We start from the raw sequence: 7,653 nt of genomic DNA, 5'->3' as shown, positions 1-7,653 counted from the left end.
ACATCCTCCCGTGGCTTATGTTAGAACCTCCAAGGTTTATGCTGAAGGGGGGGAGTGAGACTATGCGTGACTGCAACACAGACAGATGCCTTACCCAGTATCCTGGGCCCACAGCATGGACGTGACCACTGGTGGTGTCCTCCCAGTCCTTCTCCAGGGGCCTGTCCTCCTGATCAGGGCTGCTAGCATCTCCAGACTGGCACCAGAAGTGGTTCCGGTGGGAAGCAGATCCCAGCTTGTGCCCGACACCTCCAGAGCTCTACGTGGAGCACGGACACGGTGCCTGCACCTGCCTGCCTTCCTCTGTCCTGGGGCAACCCCTGAAATGCCAGACCCCTCTCCTCTCCACCCCCACCACCCCCAAGACACTGCTGCTCCTCGGCGCGCCGCTCAGCAGGATCCTCCTTTCAAGGCTTAATTAATACTAGCTGTAGCAGTCGGGAAGCTCTACTGCTGCTGCAGGTAACCTCCACCCTGACATTCACGGGAGAGAGCTGTTCTTCAGAAACACGCAAAAACAGCAACGAGAAAGCACTTTCGGACCAAGCTTTTCCACACCATAACAAAGCGTGAATGCTCCGGGTGGGTCAGAGTGAGCCCCTGGGATTATGTTACTCGAATTGGCACCAGCCCTCTACAAACCCCACCGAGAGGCACATCGACCTTGGCGGCGATGGGTCACTAACTCAATGCCTCTGTGCAATTTACCCCTCGATAGTTTTATTGTATTTCACGGGGAGCCGCACGTGCCCATCTGGGCCACCTTTAGCACGGGCGGCCTGGCCCTTGCGTGGGGTGGGCTGCTGAACCGCGTGAAGCCAAGGACCAGAGACGTTACTGGGGATGTGACAGGGATGCACAGCCATGGGGGTGATCGTTAGCCTTGTGGGACAGGCTGTGTGGCCAGGCTCTGCTCTCTGCCTCTGGCGGGCAGGTCCTCCGTCGGTTCTACAGGAAGGCACAATTTGGTCCGAGGCACAATATTTAAGATCTTAAAAAGGTGAATGGCACGTATGGACACTGCGCAAACACAGCATAGGGCCTGTAGGGTAAGACCACTCTTTGCCTACACTGCTCTGGGTAAACCAAGGTACTGAGCTGTGCTCCTGGGCACTGCAGGCAAACAAATTCACTGATAGTAGCAGAAACCAAGAAAACAGAGACTATCTGCGATTTCCTCCCACTTGTTCCAGTTTCCCAAGAAAAAAGCTCTCATTAACCATCGTTAATCACGCAAATCGGCAGTAACACCCCTCCAGCTGGCTGCTCACCTCGTTATCTCCAGCCTGATGCGGGGTGACCGTGGGCCACTGCTGGTGGCGTGGAGCTCCCCTGCTTCACCGGCAGTGGGGGGAGCGTGGGGCAGCTCTGCCGCTCCTGCAGGCTGGTCTTGGAGCATTACGGAGACAAGCCGTCCCCCGGTTTTGGTGTATGTGGGGGCTTCTTCTTCTTTTACCTTTCAGGAGCCCTCCTCAGGTCTCAGAATTTGCAGGAGAGTGACAAAGTCTCCTCCTGTTCCCTTGGCAGGAGGATACAGCAGGATCTCTGAGCAAAAGGGAGAGGTGGATACACGTTGGCTTTCAGCTCCAAGGTGAATCTGATGTAGCCCTTCTCATAACCTCCTCAGCAACACCCCCAAATAAGATCTGTCCTCACGTGGCTCCTGGGAGCTGACTTCTGCCTGGCGTGAGGAAGCCCCAGCTGGCTGCAGAGGCCTGGGCAGCTGAGCACACTGACAGACAGGCACCTACAAAGTGTCACGACAACCCCAGGCCGAGGAGAAGGCAATGGCACACGTGTCCCACCAGCACCCGCAGCAGAGCTCAGCACAGGTGGTGCAGACCAGCCTCCACGTTTGGTACCAGCCAAGGGCTGCCCTGACCCCTGAATGAACTCAGTCATTTTTAGTGGTACTACACCCTACAAAGGAGGACACATCCCACTCGTGTTCCAGTTTCCCCCCTCCACGTAGCAGAAACGTCACCCGGGTGTTCTCCCAGTGCAGACCAGCGCAGCACTGGGGTGCGGTGGGCACAGCCTGGCTGAAAGAGGATGAATTTGTGAAAGACCTGCTGCCTGCCAAGCCACTGGCTGCTGACATCGCTTTGCCTGAGCACTGCCTGGATGCCATCCCACACCCTGGAGGTGGATTCCCCACCCTGTGTGGAGCAATGGGGTGGTTCTCTCCGGCCCTACCCTCTCCATCCCTACCCATCCAGAAAGGAGGATGGAAAGGGCCTGGCGCACTGATAACACCTACGCAGGCTTAGAAAGCCATCGCTTGCCTTCTGTATGGCTGATGCCCTCACACGGGAAGCGAGAAACCTGCAGCCTGGGCCATCTCCAGCCTTTATGCTCCTTACACGAAGGACGCTCTAAGTCACAGAGCTGAAACCCAGAGCAGGCAGGTGAGCCCAGCACCTTGCCTGCAGGAGCTGGACCAGTGCCAGTCTGGAATTGCCAAGCTCAGAGGAAGAACGGCCCAAAAAGGAGGTTGACTTTACAACACGGTGGTTATGGCATGGATCGAGTTGTCTTTCTCCTCCTCTAGGCACTGGTTCAATGTCCAACACCCCAGCAGAAGTTTGAAAGGAAGCTCAGCACAGCATGGATCCTGCCTTTTCAGAGGCGATGAGCATCTGAGGATAGCATCGCAACCCCAGAACGGCACATCAGGGCCTCCTGACCTTGGCTCCCCGAGCAACTCGATGATGCCCTTCTGCAGCCAAGTTGTATTTTTAGGTCCTTCTCCCTGCTGATTCATTAGGGGAGCTAATGTTCTCCAAACTGCCGGGCATCTGACCCTCAAGGTGTGTATGCCGTGCACTCCTGATAAATATAGACCACTTCAATTGCATAACCTGTCTAATAAGCAGTGGCTGTCCTCCCCGCGGGCACGCAGGGGACCGGGAACCGAAACGCCTCTGCCAAGAGTGTGAACGGATGCCTTGTTATTTGTTTTATTTCCACTGTCTTCTATTTTCGATGACTTCCTGCTCTATCGACTTAACGAGTGACTCAGTGAGGTTCGGTGGCCCTGGAAGTACTCCAGGTTCAGCGCGACCTCTCCGCTCTGCTCACCGCCGTCAGTGTGTGGGGTAAGGTCCTCCTTTCTAATCCTCCTTTCTGCTGGAGGAGACGCGGCAGAGCGGGATGGGACAGGAGGATTAGGATTTGGAGAGACCTAGCTAAAAGCCGGGTTCATTTCCTGACGGGCTGTGGCAGAGCATTTGGCAGACTAGGGGCAACCAAAGGACTTTATGGCTAGAGGGGACAATGGTCTGCCCCTGGAAAAGGCACCTGGTTTGGTTAACAGAGCAAGAAAAGCACCTCACGGCGTGCTCTGTCAACACAGAAGCCTGAAAAAGTCCGTGTGCTTGGGAATAAAGACATCTCAGTATCAAACAGCAAGACATCAGTAGCGTCAGGCTGCGATCTTACAAAACGAACATCTGATAACTTCAGGACCTAGATATGACTGCAACGGCTGAGTGGCGAAGTGCAGAGTAATCATTAAATAAATCATTCAAAGTACAGTATGAAGCACTTATTAATAGACTCGACAAATGCATTCAGAAGTGGGGGTTTTGCGCAGTGATTTTTCACCCCTGGCCTCTGGTTCCTTGCGGCACTTGCAGCAAGAGCCCCATGGAGAGGACCCAGCGAAACCATGTCTGCCCCACGTCAGGAGGTTTCTCTCCCGGAGAAACGTTCCGGGATCTGCTAATCATAAACCGATGCAAGCCTTGTATTATCTAGAAAGAGAAGTAGCCGTTCCCATTAAATGCACGCACCACTTGCCATCAGTTTGGCATTGCTCAGCCAGGCTGGCTGCGAGCAGCGTCGCGATGGCAAGGAGGGCTGTTGAGACAGCTTGAGTGATATTTATGACACGGGCCGTTCCACCTATATTTGTTGTTCCTGCTGTGCAAGCATCCAGCATGCCCTGTAATAACTTTAATAGCTTTTATGCAATGGCTAAGGATGAGAAAGCTAATTAAAGATTAGGTATTTAACCTCCCTGGTTTTACTCCTGTCTTTATCTAACAGCCAACAATTCGATCCCTTCCACTCGTCAGCGTCCCCCACTTCCAGCTCCAGGCTGGAGCAGGGCAGAGGGCTGGTCCCAAGGCAGGGGGCTCTGCTCCGGCCTCCACAGAAGCAAATAGCTGAGCTTTTGCTCCCGGACCACCCCTCTCCTGATGTGCTGTGGCCTTGCCACCAGGCATCAGGCTGAGGAAAAGGGACAGCTGTGACCAAACGGCCTCTCAGGGAGCTGGAGCCTCTTTTCACCGGCAATAATGGCCGGTGGCATAGTGTGGTGTGTGTCCCCAGCAGCAGTGCATCCCCAGGAGATGTCCCCTGTCCTGCTGAACCACCTGGGAAGCAGGAGGTGCCTGACACACGCCACTGGTCGGTGGCAGACCCGACAGCAGAGCCCAAACTGCCTTTGCCCCAAGGTCTGCGCTCCACTGGTGGGGCCACAGGTCTGGGGTCTGTCCCAGCCTGCAGCAGAGGACACCAAGCCCCACCGCTCCTTGTCCGCAACATTCTCCTCTACCTCCCAGCCTTAAATGAGGCAGAAAGTCTGCTAAGGACTTTCCTGCTGGAAGGACGCAGCATGAAGCAGCTAATGCAACCTCTCTTGCTCATCCGCGGCACTCATGTCCAATGGATAATAAAACCACAGGCTCCTTTCTCATTAATCCCTAATTAGGCTCTCTCTCACTCACACAGCACTTTCTGTCATTAGCGGTGGAAAGCGGAGAGCCTGCCGTTAACCTTCACGTGTTGTGAGGAGGCAGACCCGAATATCTTGCTGTGATCTTGCATAAAGCCTCTCCTTGTGCTTGCTCTCAGGGGCTCCTGGAAAAGACCCCCCCCTTCTTACCCCCAGGAGGGTGGAAAAGCAAAGCCTGCAGAGGAGCGCAGCATCTGCAGCGAGGAGGCTGGAGATGTCACACACCCAGTGGACGCTTGACCACCGAGTGAGAGCAAGGTCAGGTTTGCCCTTGCAGAGATGCAAGAGCCCAAGTGATGGACCACAGAGCCCTGAGCCAGCTACCCAGTTCATCCCAGCGTGGGTACGGAGAAGGCAGCAGGGGTCACATGCCGGTCACATTCACACAGCAGAGGTCACATTCCAGCCGGACTCCTGCCTCCATCACTGCTCTTTACCAGTGACTGGGAAGGAAAGGGAAGCTCCATAAGCCCTCCTGCTGCAGAAGGGGTTTCCCAAGATCCCCCAGTCAGCTTTTAAGCGGCTGCACAGGAGAGCAGTCTGGCCATGGCAGTGGGGGGCTCGGAGCAAGCTCGCCTACCTGTCGAGAGCGGGGCAGAGTAGCCCACACTGAGCTCTGGGCAGCCAGACTACTCCTAGAGCTTCGACTTTTTCATTTAAAGCCAGCCTGGGCATGTGGAACATAGGCTGAGGCACCTCGCAGGTGTCCCTGCATGTGGTGCAGGGGCAGCAAGAGAGAGAGGAGAGCGGAGATCACAGCTGAAGATCAGCCCTGCTCCCACCCGTGTCAGACAAAACCCCACTGAATTATTAGGATGAACGCTCTGGGGGCCATGTGTGCCGAGCACCTGCCAGGGATGGGAACAGGCAGGCAGCTGAGTTACTGAATCTGGAATAAAATAGCCAGTCCTTGCCGCTGCTGGCAATGGGACGTTTGTGGCCCGTTACCCTGGCAGCTGCGGCTCAGCTGCGTCCTGTGCTGTCCTACCCGTGATGGTGGCACTTGCTCCCAGCCGAGGCCTTGGGGACCAAGACTGATACTCGTCCCAGGTAGATGTGCAGCCTCAAACCCGTACGTGAGCACTAGCATCCCTGGCTTGCAGTAAGTGGTGTCCACTGACTGTCCCTACCCCCGTCCCGCATTTACCCACAGCATCTTTGAGAAGGCCACCACGGACACCTGAGGGCTGTCGGTCAGCAGAGGCTTCCCAAGCGCTCCTCTCCGGCTACCCAGCTGCTGGCTGAAGCATCGGGGTCCTGCGGGATGATGATCTGCGTCCCGTTGTCCTTGTGTTGGCCACGAGAATCCCACGTTGCTCATGCAGCAGCCCAGCTGGATGAACCAGCTAGCACATGCCCATGCAGGAGACCAGCGGCGGGTGAGGAACTGGATCTGGCTCCTCTTCTTGTGATTCTCTCCGGGGCCAGGCAAATGCAAGGAGCCTGTGGTGTCGAGCAGCCCTCGACTCCTGCCTTGTGAGCCAGACCAGCACGGCTTGATGTGTGTGGGGCAATGGCTCCAGGATCCCTTCTTCAATGTTCTGCTACTGAAACATAGAGGGTATCCCAAAACCCTTGCTCCTCTTGCTCCTGACTCTCTTGCTCCTGTGAGGGAGAAAGGAGAAGGAAGGTGTGGAGCAAGAAAGAAATCAGAAAAGTTTTGTTGGCTGCAAAACCAGGTTATTTCCTTTAAACGGCTGGTTCTGCTCATCCAGGGATTGGCACTAAGGCCTGTTAGAAGCAGCACAAGTCCAGCTCCTGACCTCCCCACAGCCAGGACTGCGCATGGTAGTCTGATCTGACTGGACCCCAAGTTCTGGGAGGGGACCCTCTCCCACCCTCGCAGCAGAGGGAAGATTTCCCCGCCATGACCCTGAGGCCGATCCACTGGCTCTCATGTTTTGTGCCCAGCACAAAGCACCACGGAAAGCCCCTGGGAAAAGTGGGGACCTTCAGTTAAGTAGCGATAGAAAGGGCACTTCTCCAGTGAAACGACTTCAGAGCTGAGCTTTAGAGAGCTCTTTGAGGAGCACTGGGCAAGGAGCGCAAAGCCGTAGGAAGCAAACCTCTGGACTTAACCAGCATGAACATCATCTCCACTCGAATCCTATCAGCGGATATCTGGAAGGAAATCTAACTGCGGCGGCGGGGAAGGGGACAATGAGGCAGCTCCTTGTCAGGGAGGAGAGGGAGCACCTGGATGCCAGGCAAGGCATGGATTGCACGAGGCAGTGCCACGTTACAAGGTATCTTGCAAGCTTCCCCAGTAAGCCAGGCAGCTTCCCAGCCTACTGGTGAGAATCCTACCAATGGCGAGGCATTACTCTATACTTAAAGAGCTCATGGTCTTGCACAGCTGCCAGGACAAGAAACAGGTGGAGCTGTTTGCATGTCTTGAAACCCAGCACATCAAGTGAGCACCTTCAGCATGGAAAAAGAGGAGATATAACCCCAACTTGCTCCGGGCACGCATGGGCAATGTCACCATCGGTGGGCAGCCTGTCAGGTAAGAACATATAGAGGCTCCTCGCGGGGCAGTTTGTGGGTCCTGCATATAAACCACCCCAAGGATGTTCTTTCTCTCTCCACTTTCTCTAAAGATGCCTAACTAAACAAGTCTCTTAATATTGACCTTTTCCTTCAGCATCCAAAGCAAGATGACAGGCTCCCAACCAGCTGTACCCAGCACTGGCAGGAGCCAACACCTCCCCCAGCGCCTCTATCCTGTTATCCCTGATATTTCCCTCCCCTTTGGGTTCAGTGTTAATCAACATCCATTCCTCTCGCCCCCCACTAGACACCCAGCAGCTCAAGCGTCAGGGCAAGCCTCGAAGGCAGGCAAAGAAGTAGTGCGGGGGGGTAGAGGGCAAAACCAGGTGGTGGTGGTAGTGCTGGGTTATGGCTCTGGAGAA

The sequence above is a fragment of the Chroicocephalus ridibundus genome, chromosome 3 (assembly GCF_963924245.1).
Source record: "Chroicocephalus ridibundus chromosome 3, bChrRid1.1, whole genome shotgun sequence".
Classification (NCBI taxonomy): Eukaryota; Metazoa; Chordata; class Aves; order Charadriiformes; family Laridae; genus Chroicocephalus; species Chroicocephalus ridibundus.
This window is presented reverse-complemented; position numbering follows the sequence as displayed.